General features: G+C 43.0%; 1 protein-coding gene across 2 annotated transcripts in view; it reads left to right on the plus strand.

Moving 5' to 3' along the window:
• Positions 1-13,943: 13,943 nt before the first annotated feature.
• ccdc120a (coiled-coil domain containing 120a) overlaps positions 13,944-16,644 on the plus strand; it is a 55,782-nt gene continuing 53,081 nt past the window's right edge. For both annotated transcript variants that reach the window (XM_084333297.1, XM_084333298.1), the window contains exon 1: positions 13,944-14,081. The gene's annotated coding sequence lies outside the window, so the exon portion shown is untranslated. The remainder of the gene's footprint in view (positions 14,082-16,644) is intronic.

A 16,644-nucleotide genomic window follows, 5' to 3' on the forward strand; every position in this document is an offset into this window, starting at 1 on the left:
CAGAGCAGAGCAGTATCCTAATGACTTTTATGCCTCCGGCGATAAGGTGTTTTGCAAATTCTGTCAACGTTCCGTGGACTGGAGCCACAAAAACACTTGCGACACTATTGTGATTAAATAGCTATAACGTTAGGACATGATAGCTTCTTGCTAAATCTAGTGCACCCATCCATTTGTTTAATGCAAACGATTGTCATTATACACTGCCCTTTATAATCTAAATAAACTTAAATAGCTATGAAACGTTACAGTACATAGGACTATAGATGGAAATTATAGCTTCTTGCTAAATCTGGTGCACTCATCCATTTGTTTAATGCAAACGATTGTCATTATACACTGCCCTTTATAATCTAAATAAACTTAAATAGCTATGAAACGTTACAGTACATAGGACTATAGATGGAAACGATAGCTTCTTGCTAAATCTGGTGCACTCATCCATTTGTTTAATGCAAACGATTGTCATTATACACTGTCCTTTATAAACTAAATAAACTAAACTAAAGGTGCCTAAATTATGCATTACTATATTTCATCACAATATAATAGATATAGCTAGGCTACTGACATTGTCATTGTGATAATGTCAGTAGTAGCTAGCTGTATCTATTGTTTACAATGGAAATGTGTATTTTTATTTTGTCACAATATTATTTGAAAAGTATTGTGTAAAATGTAACTGTATTTCTGAGTTGCAGCACTTAAAAACATTAAATGGACTGTTATATCATATTCAATTGTGGACATTTATTCATTCCCACTTATTAGACACTATTTCTGATGGTAAAATGAGCATAAAAAGCAAAATACAGAATTCTGAAATATTAAAACGGAAAAGACGGAATTTGGGAAAAAATAAAATGGAATTTGGAAAATAATAAAACGGATTTCATATGGCTCTAAGTTCTGGTTGTTAGAGCTCTAATATAGTTATTTTATATAGAGGTCTGATAGCATTCTTGTAGCCATTGGCATCAGCTAATGGGGATCCTTTTTAATAAACAAATAGAGTTATGTTAGGTAGATCTCTGATAGAATTCTGGTAGAGTTCTGGTAGTTAGAGCTCTGGTAGTTAGAGCTCTGATAGAGTTATGGTAGTTAGAGCTCTAATAAAGTTATGTTAGGTAGAGGGGGTGGTAGTTTCTGCACAGAGCAATATGTATAAATGGTAAATGGCTGAATTCTTTATTATTATTATTTTTTTTTATTGGGGGCTTTCTGAATTTGTAACCCATCCCAATTTAGTCGTTATGCCAATTCCCTTCCTGGTCGTTGCGTGCATTGCCCCACTGTCAGCCTTCTTTTCACCTGACAGCGAGGAGTTTCCCTGGGGGAACGTAACATGTGCAGAGGTTCATGCTATTTCCCCCAGATCCCCTCCCTAGTCCCTGCTGAACAGGCGCCGACCCCAAAATGGCTGCATTTATATAGCGCTTTTAACCTAAGCGCTTTACAATTTGTTCCTCACATTTTACCCATTGACGGCGGAGGAAACCATGCAAGGTGCCAACCTGCTCATCGGGAGCAGTTAGGGGTTAAGTGTTTTACTCAAGGACACTTCGACACGCTGCCCGGGAGGGAACCTCCGGATTACCAGATGACAGCTCTACCTCCGAGCAACTATCGCCCCCTAACATATGATTCAGTGTTCTGCCAATAATTCCGGTGCTGTAATTGTCATAATCACGGCGAGAGCCTTCTTCACCCCTCCTCCTTCCACACCATCACGGCGAGAGCCTTCCTCACCCCTCGTCCTTCCGTACCCTTATATGGGCAGCATCCGGCCCCTGCGTTCCCACGCTGTCGGAGGGAGATCAATCAACACGGCTGTGAGGGATTCCCTCATCATCAGACCCCTACTTCAGCCCACGGATCCTGCTCTCCCTCGTCGCAGTGTTAACCTAACAACCTAGGTACGACGACAAACCCTAGCCTTGCTACTCTGTCCTTGTTGAAATACCTTGTCCTAATCTTGTTCTCTCTGTGCCCAGGACCACCTCTCCCGAGACACCACCCACCTGGACGCTCCTGTGCTGCACGAGGAGTGCACCTGCTCACATCTATTGCACATACCTGTCTGCTTGGTGCCTACAATTAAAACCCACCTAAAACGCTCCATTCTCTCTTCTCCTGTGTTCTGCTATTGGGCTCCGCCACTGCTGCCCTAACAGTAATTGCATGTAAATCAATAAAGTGCCGTGTTCATTCCTGAAATCCCTTCGTCCGAAATCTAATTTCCCACAACACCTTAATAAAGTACCAGATGAAGGCTTCATACCACCTCTTCCTGGAGTGAGGGATGATGTCCCTGTCAGGAGAGTCATTTAGATTCCACACTTCCTCTCTCTCTCTTCCTCTTAATCCCTCCATTCATCAAATCACTCCATCACTAATTCCACCAGAGCAAAACACTCAATGGAATTAAAGCCTATCACACACTTTAACACACACTAATACACACTGAGTGGATGTGCATTAAATTGTTTATATTTGTGCACATTATATTATATTATGAGTTTTATATTTAGCCTACTGTGTGTGTGTGTGTGTGTGTTACATTCTTATTTTCATTTCATTTTGTCAGATGGTTATTTAACTTAAGAGTAGAATAGGACTTGTTCAAATATAACTAATTCAAGTAGAATAGAACTAATTAGAATCAAGCCGAATTCATTAGAAGAGAATGGAACTCATTAGATAGAATAGAGCCAATTAGAATATAATGGAACTTGTTAGAATAGAATAGAGCTCATTAGAATAGAATGGAACTAATTTTAAATATAACAGACTGAAGATAAACAGGGGTGGAACGTAACCCCTTAATTAAAACTGAAAAAAGTAATATTGATCAAATAAAATAGAGTAATATTCACTCATAAACAATATCAAATAAAACAGTGTCTAGCAAACATAATTTCTCTCTCTATTTCTCTCATGCTGTCACTCGCTGGCTGTGAACTTGACCTGGCTTTGCAGTTCAGCACAAATACACTCTTGCACACACACACACACACACACACACACACACACACACACACACACACACACACACACACACACACACACACACACACACACACACACACACACACACATGTACAGTCTCCCCACAGCACCCCAGAGTTGAAAGGTTATTGGCTGCGCTGTTGGATCTCTCAGCCAATGATATGCGAGTATTTTTAGTCAGGGATTTTCTACATTGTTGCCATGCGGAGAATCTCTCTCCCTCTCCCTCCCTCTCTCTCTCTATTTCTCTCTCTCTCTATTTCTCTCTCTCTCTCTAGCTCCCCCTCTCTCTCTCTGTCTTTTTCTGCTCTCCCTCCACTTCTCTCTTGACCTACATATTTCTGCCTGAGTGCAGAGAGAGAGAGAGAGATAATAAGAGGGAGAGAATAATAGAGACTGAATTAGAGAGAGAGAGAGAGAGATGGGGGGGGGGGAGAATTCCAAGGGGAGAATTCCACAGAGAGGTAATAAGGCTATGTTCAGACTGCCAGCTTTTTTCTTTTTTACATATCCATATTGTACCCAGATTGATTTTTAGAATAACACACAAAAACGGCATTAGATCCAGAGTGAGGGAAGTGCATCAGAGTGGCTACCGTTGGCTAATCCATTAAGTTAGCTTAGCTAATCAATTTGTCTAATGTTTCTGATAGTTTGCTAAGCTAATCCATTTAGTTAGCTTAGCTAATCAATTTGTTTAACGTAATGTTAACATAACGATAGACCTACCTAACGTTGTTAGCACAACACGTTGTAGTTGTTGTTTGTTCTCACAAACACTATATTCCACCTGCCCTGCCCTACTCTGCTGCTCTGCTGTAGCTGAGACCTGCTTCCACCTGCCCTGCCCTACTCTGCTGCTCTGCTGTAGCTGAGACCTGCTTCCACCTGCTCTGCCCTACTCTGCTGTGCTGCTGTAGCTGAGACCTGCTTCCACCTGCTCTGCCCTACTCTGCTGCTCTGCTGTAGCTGAGACCTGCTTCCACCTGCTCTGCCCTACTCTGCTGTGCTGCTGTAGCTGAGACCTGCTTCCACCTGCCCTGCCCTACTCTGCTGTGCTGCTGTAGATGAACTCTTACTAGTCATGCTGCTTGCAAGTATGACTTACTACCATAGTGTCTTTGTTCACCGTCACGTCACTTCCGACTGAGAGAACGTTGTGCACGTTTTGCTGCCGCTTCTCATCAGAGTTTTTTTGTTTGTTTGGTTTGTTCCGTTTGTTTTTGTTCGTGTCTACACGTTAAAGTCCATGCACTGTGTCTGTCCATGTACTGTGTTTGTCCATGTACTATAATGCAATGTCTGTAAAGTGCTTTGAGATACCTTATGTAAGGCGCTATATAAAATAAATGTATTATTATTATTATTATATTATCTCTGTCCCTGTCACTCTCTCTGTGTATGTGTCACTCTTGGTCTCTATCACTCTCTGTAACTATCACTCTGTCTCTCTCACTCTCCATATATATCACTATGTCTATAACTTTCTGTCTCTATCACTCTGTCTCTATCACTTTATCTGTCTATCACTCTCTGTCCATGTCAATCTCTCTCTGTCTGTATCACTCTTGGTCTCTATCACTCTATCTCTGTCACTCTCTGTAACTATCATTCTCTACATATCACTGTCTCTATCACTTTATCTCACTATCACTCTCTGTCTCTATCACTCTCACTATATATCACTCTATCACTCTGTCTTTATCACTCTCTCACTCTCTCTATAACTCTCTCCTGAATCCAACCAAAGCGATTTTATTCGCTTCCCGCACGTAAGACTGTTCTATGTTTTATTATGTGTTGTTGTATGTAAGGTGTTTGACTTCCACAATGTTGTGCTTTGGGGGAGTAGAAGAAAAACTAAGTGAAAGTTGTTGTGGCTGAAAATCACATCACGTCTCAGGTCCTATTTATTATTTAATCGTTAAAGCTATACAGTTAGGTGAACTCAGGACCTTTGGTTACAGTGACATTACATAGCGCTTACAAAAGCTATCGTTATTTTGGTGTCAACTACTGTCAATGGTAGCTAATGTTACCACAGCAACCTATGCAGATAGGTTGGTGATGTCTAGACAGATAAATACTGTACGATTTGATCACAATGAACAGTGTGGACAGTTAAAGATCTGATCAAATCATATTTGCATGCAGTCTGAACAAAGCCTAAGAGAGAGAGTGAATTAGAGTGAGAGAGAGAGAGAGAGAGAGAAAGAGAGAGAGAATAGAATAGACTTTTGTCATTGCACACAAGTATACAACGAAATTTCAGGGGAGCTCCCACAGACCGTAGTACAATATACATACATGTAACACATAACACTGTACATATAACAGAATATCTTAAATAATAAAGTGCATGATGAGCGGTAACATAGTGGTTATCAAGTCCAGGTCAAGTGCATGGTGCACGTGAGGGGACTGTCAATGAGAGTTTAACAGTCTGACTGCTTGGGGGAAAAAGCTGTTCATAAATCTTGAACTCTTCTCATGTATGGACCGGTATCTCCTCCCTGAGGGAAGGAGCTGAAAGAGGTGATGTGCTGGGTGAGACTGGTCCTTGTTAAGGCAGCGGGAGGTGAAGACGGAGGTGATGTTTGGTAGAGGAGTCCCGACGGCATCATTACTTTTACCAAACTCTAACCGTAACCAACTTCGAAAGAGTCGCCTAAGCTTAACCAGTGATAAACTAGGCGTTAGGTAGTTTGCAGGCTGTTCGAGGCGGAAATAGGCGCAGAAACAGGCGTCACGCGATTGGCGCACATGTCACATGACCAGAAACGTCAGTGGCCAATCAGATCGCAGAACGCGAACGCGGAACTGGAAATCGGTTGGTAAAAGTATAGACGCGTCCCGACGATCCTGCCTGCCGCCTTCACCACCCTCTGTAGAGCCTCTTGCTCTGCCTTTGTGCAGCTGGAGAACCACACAGACACACCGTAGGTCAGCACACACTCTCAACCGCACAATGATAAAAGTTGACAAGGAGATTTCATGGCAGGCCAGCCTGCTTCAGCTTCCTTAGGTAGTATAGGCGTTGCTGAGCTTTCCCGATCACTGAGGCGGTGTTGGTGCTCCAGGACAGGGTCTCACTCACACTGAGACACAGGAACTTGAACTCAGTGACCCTCTCCACTACCTCGTTGTTGATGAGCAGAGTGGATTTTGATCTTCTGAAATCCATTATGATCTCTCTTGTTTTCTTTATGTTGAGCGCCAGGTTGTTGTTGTAACACCAGGCTGTAAGGTCTTCCACCTCCCTCCTGTAGAGAGAGAGAGAGAGCGAGAGAATAGAGAGTTCAGTGAATTTCTTTGGTCTTATTAATGTTCAGTATTTCAGTAAAGTTATTTGGTCTCATCAGGGCTCTGTAAATGGAGCAGGTTGGTGTTGGTATGACTACTGTGTGGTTTGACCACTTCACCCTACACACCCCAAGTCCCAGTTGTGTAACAGGGAGGCTGCATAGGCATGTAAGTGGTAAGTGCCTACACCCTGTGTGTGTGTGTGTGTGTGTGTGTGTGTGTGTGTGTGTGTGTGTGTGTGTGTGTGTGCGTGCGTGTGTGTGTGCGTGTGTGTGCGTGTGTAGGGTGAAGTGGTTTGACAATAGTGTTGGTGAGAGGAGAGTGTTCTGAGTCTACTGAGAGTACAGTACATTTCTCCTATTTACTAGTATGATCCATTCAGCCGTCAGCAGATCATAGGTCCTTTTCACCATTTAAGGTGTGTTTCCACTGCACTAACTTTCCCCAGGAACTAGGGAACTTTTCAGGAACTCAGTTTCCACCGCAGGGACCAGGGTCTAAGCAGACATTATTTTATCCCCCAAAACGTTCCTACTCTTGGGGTAGTAATACACTGGCCTATGTGTATTACTGAGGACTGTTGTATTCTGTTGTGGATGATTATAACTTTACATGTTTACATGTTGTCACATGATGCAGCCAGAGAGCAAGCGCCACAGGGAGTCAGAGAGGTCAAGTGCCTTGCTTAAGAGCACAGAGAGAGAGAGAGAGAGAGAGAGAGAGAGAGAGAGAGAGAGAGAGAGAGAGAGGGTTCAGTGAATTAGTGACAGATAGTGATAGAGAGAGAGAGTGGTAGAGAGAGAGAGTGATAGAGACAGAGAGAGTTACAGAGACAAAGTGATAGAGACAGAGATTGAGTGACAGAGTGATAGAGAGAGTGACATAGACAGAGAGTGATAGAGACATAGTGATAGAGACAGAGAGTGATAGAAAGATAGTGATAGAGACAGAGAGTGATAGAGAGAGAGTGATACCAAATGAGACCAGCTCAATGCATGGCGCGCCGGTTACCACGACTGGGGTGAGTTCCTCCGCTGGGGAAGAGCACACACTCTCTGTGACGGAGCACAATGTGAGGAGAGCGTTTATAGGGGTGAAGACTAGGAAAGCTGCAGGCCCAGGTGGCATAACAGGGCGGATACCTGTGCTAACCAACTAGCCCCGGTGTTCACCACTATTCAACCTATCCCTGGCCAAGTCCGTGGTCCCTGCCTGCTTCAAGGTGTCCACTATAATCCCTGTACCAAAAAACTCCTCCCCAGCAGGCCTAAATGACTAGAGACCGGTGGCACTCACCTCTGTGGTCATGAAATGCTTTGAGAGGCTGGTCAAGGATTACATATGTGCCTCCCTCCCTAGTACCATGGACCCACTGCAGTTTGCATACAGGTCCACCAATGACGCGGTCTCCTAGGTAGTAGGTACTGCACAACACCCTTTCTCATCTTGACAGCCAGAAGGGGGGCTATGTGAGATTGCGGTTCATTGACCATAGTTCAGCTTTCAACACCATAGTCCCCACCAGACTGGCTGACAAGCTGATTGAACTGGGACTGAACTCCACCCTGAGTGCCTGGATCCTGGACTTTCTGACCGACAGGCCCCAGGCGGTCAGGGTGGGTTGACACACCTCCAACTCCATCACCCTGAGCATCGCATCCCAGCAGTGCTGGGTCCTCAGCCTGCTATATTCCCTGTACACACGTGACATGACTGTGTGGCCAGGTTCAGCTCCAACTCCATAGTGAAGTTTGCGGACGACACAGTGGTGGTGGGCCTGATCTCCAACAACGATGAGAAGGCCTACCGGGAGGAGGTTGATGTCCTGGTACTCTGGTGCCGGGATAACAGCCTACTCATGAACATTAAAAGACCATGGAGCTGATCATGGATTTTAGGAGAATAAAGCAGACACACACACCACTGTGGATTAATGGGACTATCGTGGACAGGGTGAGCAGTTTTAAGTACCTCAGAGTCCACATCACTGAGGACCTGACATGGACAACATACACAGCCACTCTGGTAAAAAAAAAAAGGCGAAGCAGCGCCTCTACCACCTAAGACAATTAAGGAAGTTCAGAGTATCAGGGAAGATACTCCAGTCCTTCTACGCTGGGGCTGTGGAGAGCATCCTGACTGGAAATATCACTGCCTGGTTTGGCAACTTCACTTCCCAGTACAGGAAGGCTCTGCAGAGAGTAGTTCGCTCAGCAGAGCACACTACAGTTATTGCACTACCACCCCTACAGGACTTATACACCAGGAGATGCATATCCAGAACCTGTAGGATAATGAAGGACCCTCATCACCCCAACAACAGTCTGTTCAAACGGCTGTGGTCAGGCAAGCGCCTCCGCATTCATGCAGCAAAAACCGAGAGACTTACGCATGAATCTCACCATGCGCGACACGACGCGATGTGGGCGAGGCAGGCGGGCGGCCGATCAGAGTTTCACTTTCGCTCCCATGTTAACAGGCGTCGCTGTTCCCACCAGCCGCGCGCGGCCCGAGAGACTTGCGTGCGGGAAGCGAATAAAATCGATTTGGTTGGATTCAGGAGAGAGTTATAGAGAGAGTGAGAGAGAGTGATAAAGACAGTGATAGAGTGATATATAGGGAGAGTGATAGAGACAGAGAGTGATAGTGAGATAAAGTGATAGAGACAGTGATATGTAGAGAGTGATAGTTACAGAGAGTGACAGAGATAGAGTGATAGAGACCCAGAGTGATACAGACAGAGAGATTGACAGAGACAGAGAGTGATAGACAGATAAAGTGATAGAGACAGAGAGTGATAGAGACAGAAAGTTATAGAAATAGAGTGATATATTTATGGAGAGTGATAGTTACAGAGAGTGATAGAGACCAAGAGTGACACATACAGAGAGAGAGTGACATGGACAGAGAGAGGCAAAGAGAGAGTGATAGAGACAGATAGAGTGATAGAGACAGAGAGAGGGTGATGGTGTGTGATAGGGTGATATAGAGAGTGATAGTTACAGAGAGTGATAGAGACAGAAAGTGATAGCGACAGAGAGAGGGTGATAGAGACAGAGAGTGATAGACATAGAGATAGTGATAGAGAGTGATAGAGACAGAGTGATAGAGACAGAGAGAGAGTGATAGAGACAGAATGTCCCACAGCCCCAGGTGTTATGTTTGGAATGTGAATAGAACACTGACCTCGGATCAGACTCGGATCAGCTACTGACCTCCGATCAGACTCAGATCAGACTGTTTCTTGGGTAGAACATTTGGCTCTTTGTCCATTCAGGTTGATGTGCTCTGTCTATTGGCTGCTTTTGTCTGTGTAGTAGACTCTCTTTATACACACACACACACACACACACACACACACACACACACACACACACACACACACACACACACACACACACACACACACACACACATCTCTATTGTCTGGTACTGTCAGTGTAAATATGCCGCTGCTGTTGGATTAAGTCTGTGTGTGTGTGTGGGTGTGTGTCTGTGTGTGTGTGCGTGTGTGTGTGTGTCAGGGTGAATTCCTGGAAGCTAGAGGAGGTGTTCTCCATTCAAAACTCCTGCTATACTTCCCCCTATTCTCACACTCACACACACACACACACACACACACACACACACACACACACACACACACACACCCCATGCTGAGGGAGAGATTCTCATACTACTGCACATGTAAAGACATTCATTTGACTAAATTAATTTCCAAACCTCTTACCATAACCCCTTACATTAATATCTTACCTTAACCCCTTACCTAAACATCTTACTTTAAGCACTTACCTTAACCCCTTACCTTAACCTATCCTACCTTAACCCTGTCCTCCACAACCTCCATTGGCTTCCAATTAAATACAGGATACATCACATTTAAAGCCCTCAACAACCTTGCCCCTCCCTACCTGTCCGACCTCTTCCACTGTCACATGCCCGCCCGTCGCCTTAGGTCTGCTGATGCCAACCTCCTAACACCTCCCATGACCAGGCTCCGGACCTGGGGCGACAGGGCCTTTGCTGCTGCTGCCCCCTCCCTCTGGAATGCCCTCCCCAGCCATATCCGTGATGCAAACACCCTGACATCTTTTAAATCAGCCCTCAAAACCCACCTTTTCAATCTTGCTTTTGACCTCTAATTCTGTCGGTTTTATTTTATTTTGTCATGTATTATTTTTGTTCTGTTTTTGTTTTGCCATAGTTTTGTTTCTTCTACCCATGTAAAGCGTCTTTGAGCATCTGGAAAAGCGCTATATAAAATAGATGTATTATTATTATTATTATTAACCTCTTATGTTAACCCCTTACCATAACCTCTTAGCTTAACCTCTTAGAGGCTCTTACCTTAACCTCTTACCATAACATCTTAGCTTAACCTCTTACATTAACACTTTAATCGCTGAAAACGATTCCTAGCCATGCTCATTCTGCCGAAGACGCCGTAACTCGTCTTTGATGTCAATATTTCAAAAATCTGTCATCGAAATCATATTTCCTTTCCGGAGCCCTGAGACACACTGCTCTAAACTCTCTAGCGGTTCAAGAGCGCCATCTGGTGGCCGATCGGCAGATCGCCAACCGGAAATTAACCTTTGAACCGGTAGTGCTCATCCATATGTGGTCCGGCCACTCGCTATCGTTAGAGAGACTCCGTCTTGATACAGTGACCATCGATCGGTGCAAATAACTCGAAAAAACAACATGATTTGGACGTATATACTATTATACAACCTGGAAATGGATCGGGCATTTCTACATCCCATAATAGAAAAAATTCTGTTCCACGCTCATCTGCCAGCGGCGCGAGGAAGCCACGGTAAGATTCAGCGTTATTTTCTAACGTCTTCTATACTAACTGATCTGATGAACATATGACCCACTTTGGATTAATCATCTAACGCTGCCCACGGAATTATAAACGATCCCCCGCCCATCCGGTCATCATCAGATGATACGTAGAAACTTCTAGAAGCACGTCCATTTGAAAATTTTTATCTCGCACAGATTCCTACCAAACTGTATTTGATCATCAATATGATGCATTTAGGGCTATAAATCACGTTCTGAAGAAAGCTGCAGAAAACGATAAAAACATACTTATACTTTAGACCATATTTTAGTATGAATATGTGAATGAAAAAGTTTAACGTTGCTACACCCTGAACAATACATATAGGACATTGAATGGGCCATAATAATGGCAATTTAGCAATAGAATTTAAAAAGTTATAGCCCTGCAAAGAAGGGGAACTTCTCCATGTTAAATAGGGCTGGCGAGGGATGGTAAATTATGAATTTAACCCCGGCGATTAAAGTGTTAACCTCTTATCTTCACATCTTACCATAACCTCTTACGTTAACCCCTTACCTTATCCCCATATCTTAACCCCTTACCATAACCTTTTACCTTAACACCTAACATAACCTCTTAGCTTAACCCCTTACCTTAACCTCTTAGCTTAACCTCTTACCTCTTACCTCAAGTTTGTTTATTAAATATCACAATAAAATACACATACTTTACGGTGAAATGTTTGGTTCTGTATGAGCCCCTGAGAGTGTGCTTCATACAGTAAAAAAAGTAAGTAAGAAAGTAAGTTAAAAAGAAAGTAAGTAAAGAGGAATATACAATATACATATATACAATATACAGTACAATATACAATCTAAAGTAGTAAAAATGAGTAAACAGTGAGGTACAATGCAGAAAATGAGGTACAAAACTTTGAGGTAAGGTGCATCTTACCATAACCTCTTACCTTAACACCTTACCTTAACCCTAACACCTAACCTTAATTCTAACCTATTACCTTAACCTCTTACCTTAACCCTAACATCTTACCTTAACCATAACCCCTTACCTTAACATTTTACTTTAACTCTAACCTCTTACATTAACCCTAACCCCTTACCTTAATCTCTTACCTTGTATTCAGAGCCCTTTTTCAAAGTGACGACAAGCCGAAAATCATCAGTTATCATAACCAGGATTCTTAGGGGTCCTCACAAGCATAGTAATACAGGGAGGTTTGGGTCTGTCACACACACAGAGTCATAAGTCTCTCCATGAGTTTAATGAGTAGGTGGATTTGTGAATTAAAGGGACAGTGTTTATACTGGTCCTTGTTGGCTGAGCTTCACTAGTTTTAACCCAGACCACATTCTAACCACTCCCCCTCACTGCCTCAGAATGTCAAGTCATCTATCTATCATACAGTGCAAAACTGAATTTTACGCTGTGAAACTGTATATAAAGTCAAGTCATCAGTCCTCTAAGAGGATTTCTGCAGCCTAATACACCCAGTTGATGTGATAAGTCATCAGTCCTCTAACAGGACTTCTGCAGCCTAATACACCCAGATGCTGGACATTATTGCCAAGGAAAACACACAGCATGTTAACTAACTCCTCTCTCTCCACTTCTCTCTCTTCTCATCTCTCCTCTCCCCTCTTCTCCTCTTTTCTTCTTCTCTTCTCTCCTCTCCTTTCCACTTCTCTCTTCTCCTCCCCCCTCTCTTCTCCTCTTTTCTTCTTCTCTTCTCCTCTCCACTTCTCCTCTCTTCTCTCTACTGCCTCTTTGCACACTGTGACTACTACATTTTTACTACATACAAATTTTTGTATAGTAAATTAATGGATTTTTTTTATCATTGCTATTATTTAAACTATTTTATTGCTTATTTTTTGTGCTACTGTATATGTTGATGCTGCTGCAGTGCTGCTAGAGGAGCCAAGACGTTCACTCCTCTGTAACAGAATATGAAGATGTGACACTAACGCTGATTGTGATTCATTCCAGTGAAAGCAGGATGTCTTGGTTCTTACTGGTTCTCCTGAGGTGTGTAAAGGAACACTAGTTGGTAACATAATCAGTCTAGAGACCAAACAGTTTAAACTTTTGTTCACTAACTAAATTACTTAATATGTATCAAACTCTTCTGTCTTAATTGTACAAAGTGGTGGATACTTTGAAAGCTCCCTGAGGTGACTAGATGGTTTGATCTACTACTGTACCTACAAACATGGACCATACCAATGCACACAGAGAGGGGAGGGCAGGTTGGTAGGGCCACAGCACAGGCAAAACAATGCTTCAGGCTGTAGCCTTCTTGTGATTTGTATTCATTTAACAAAATGATTTCGAATTATTTATGACATATTATAAATTCATTTGGTGTCTTTTTTTATTAATTCTTTTGGATAGCGTTTTGGTTCCGCCCTCCAACCGAGCTACGGCCAGAGAGAGAGAGAGAGAGAGAGAGAGAGAGAGAGAGAGAGAGAGAGAGAGAGAGAGAGAGAGAGAGAGAGAGAGAGAGAGAGAGGGGAAATAGCGAGAGGGTGAGGTGGAGACTGGAGAGAGAGATGAGGGAGGAGGGGGAGTCAGCAGATCGTTGTGGAGACGCTCCGCTACAGTTTCCCATATGATGATAATGATAACGGACTTTAAACGGGATTTAATTAACTTTTCATGCACACCGTCATGCTTACCAGATTGTCTCTGCGAAGATTATCTATTGTGTGGATATTTCTGATCGCTCAGACACCTTTTATTGTGGGATTATTCTGGTGAGTGGAGACGGTCCACAATCCACATACCTGTGCTTTAAGCGTATCGGTCAATGCAGGCTCCAACCCGCTCCCGTCTGTCTGTCTGTCTGTCCGTCCGTCTCCCTGTCGGTGTCTCTGCCTGTCTGTCTCTCTGTATGTTTTGTATACCTGTCCCAGCTGACTCCGACAAGAAGACAGGACTAGACGGTGACGCGGTAAGCAAGTAGACGTGATTAAAATGTCAGTCCTGTGGGGAAAATCGTTGATGTAGCCTACAAGTTGAATCCAAATTGTGTTTTGCAAAAGCATATGCGTTTTATTCCTTGTCAGGAAAAATAAAGACATTTGGTTGAAATAGTGTTAGTGATAGACACTGTGTTGTGGCTCCTTGACTGGTAACAACTGGACTGTCTGTAATTGTAAAGACTTTGTTCTGCTGTTTTAATGTCCAACTTTCCACAAGTGTGACTTTGCTTTTGTTCTGCCTGAGACCGACTGGGTTACAGGCATAGGGGCTGGACTCTCTGTTAGGAACCACATACTGTAGGAGCCTGTAGTCTAAACACTGAACACAATGTATGACAACAATTTCATCTGGTTAGCTGCTAAGCAGACACTAGGTAACTATTTAATCTGTCAACACTCATTTCTGCTCTCAAAATATGTTAGCATGTACAATAATGCTGTATACCGTATAAATTGCAGTATGAGAGGTGAATTATTATGTAATTGCAGTGTAAGAGGTGAATTATCATGTATAATTGCAGTATGAGGTTAATTATCATGTATAATTGCAGTATGAGGTAATTATCATGTATAATTGCAGTATGAGATGTGAATTATCATGTATAATTGCGGTGTGAGAGGTGAATTATCATGTATAATTGCAGTATGAGATGTGAATTATCATGTATAATTGCGGTGTAAGAGGTGAATTATCATGTATAATTGCAGTATGAGGTTAATTATCATGTATAATTGCAGTATAAGAGGTGAATTATCATGTATAATTTCAGTATGAGGTGAATTATGTATAATTGCAGTGTGAGAGGGGAGCTATCATGTATAATTGCAGTATGAGGTGAATTATCATGTATAATTGAGGTGAATTATCAATTGCAACAGGATTGGGATCAATTCCGTTCAATCCATTGAACATTTGAAGAAAGTAGTTTACTGGCTGGTCACGCTGGTGATTCTCATTTACTTGTTGGATAGTATTTTTTCTTCAGGCCAGAAGAGTTGTTCAGTATCTGATTTGGTAATACACTTCCTGAAGTAATTTAATCGAAAGTGAATGAACCCTGTGACCCTGGATTTCAGTGTGTGATCCTATAATCACTATTTAGAATATGTTGGCATATGTTGCCTGTTAGATTGTAGTCAGATGGTTTGAACTTTGAAATTGGTAGGACAGACAGACGAATACATGATTGTCATATCATGTTAGAGAATAGCTTCCTGTCTGAATGAGCTCTGGTCCTGCTCTGTTGACTTAATGTTGTCAACCAGCATCCTTAAGTCTGTCTGTTTGTCTATCTATAGATAGATATCTTCAGGTATGTTCTGATTGGTCAGCGTCAGGTGTGTTCCGATGGTCAGTGTCAGGTGTGTTCCGATTGGTCAGCATTAGGTGTGTTCTGATTGATCCGTTTCAGGTGTGTTCTATTTAGCCATCTTCAGGTCTGTTATGATTGGTCAGCTTCAGGTGTGTTCTGATTGGTCAGCTTCAGGCGTGTTCTGATTGGTAGGCTTCAGGTGTGTTCTGATTGGTCAGCTTCAGGCGTGTTCTGATTGGTCAGCTTCAGACGTGTTCTGATTGGTAGGCTTCAGGCGTGTTCTGATTGGTCGGCTTCAGGCTTGTTCTGATTGGTCGGCTTCAGGCGTGTTCTGATTGGTCGGCTTCAGGCTTGTTCTGATTGGTCGGCTTCAGGCGTGTTCTGATTGGTCGGCTTCAGGCGTGTTCTGATTGGTCACCACTAGGAGCTGCCCAGTACGCGTAAAGATTTTGCCCAAGTGGGTTGGGCAAAATCTTTACGCGCCCAGTACAACCACAGTCCACTGTTGCCCAATCAGCTCAAACACTGTTGAGGGTTCAGTGCCTTGCTCAAGGGTACTTCAGTGGTAGTTGTTGGATTATGCCTCTATCTGCTAGTTTACCATGTTATGGGATAGGTTTTCATATACACTGGAAGCTAATGCATATAATATAACCCATAACTCTGTATGATAGCATGTACAATAATGCTGTATATACCATATATATTTATTATTAACCTGTATATATATATATATATTAGGGGTGTAACGGTACACAAACGGTACGTACCTCGGTTTTGTTTTGAAGTCAAGGTTCGGTACGGTTTTCGGTACAGTGGGGGAAAGTTTGGCTTTCCATGTTCCACTCAGGGGTGATGTAGTGTGCAGTAACTAATTGTACTTGTAGGGCTGTCAACAAATATTCTATATTGAAATTAATAAATCGACTTGTAAAAAATTATAATAATTATATTAGATTGTGAAAAAAAAACAGCCCTGGTGGGCGGTCGTTAGTGGTTAACACTTTGACTGCCATGAAACGTGTTTTGACGTCATTGCGGGCCATGCTCAAGTTGCCGGAGGACGCTATACAGCGTCCTTATATCAATATTTCAAAAATCTGCGATCGGATTCATATGTCCCCTCCGCTGGCCTGAGATCCACCAGCAGGACCCACTGAGCTCTCTGGCGGTTCAGGAGCGCCATCTGGTGGCCGATCGGCGCAATCGCTTTAACAGG

This window comes from Notolepis coatsorum (genome assembly GCF_963971535.1).
Source record: "Notolepis coatsorum genome assembly, chromosome: 17".
Classification (NCBI taxonomy): domain Eukaryota; kingdom Metazoa; phylum Chordata; class Actinopteri; order Aulopiformes; family Paralepididae; genus Notolepis; species Notolepis coatsorum.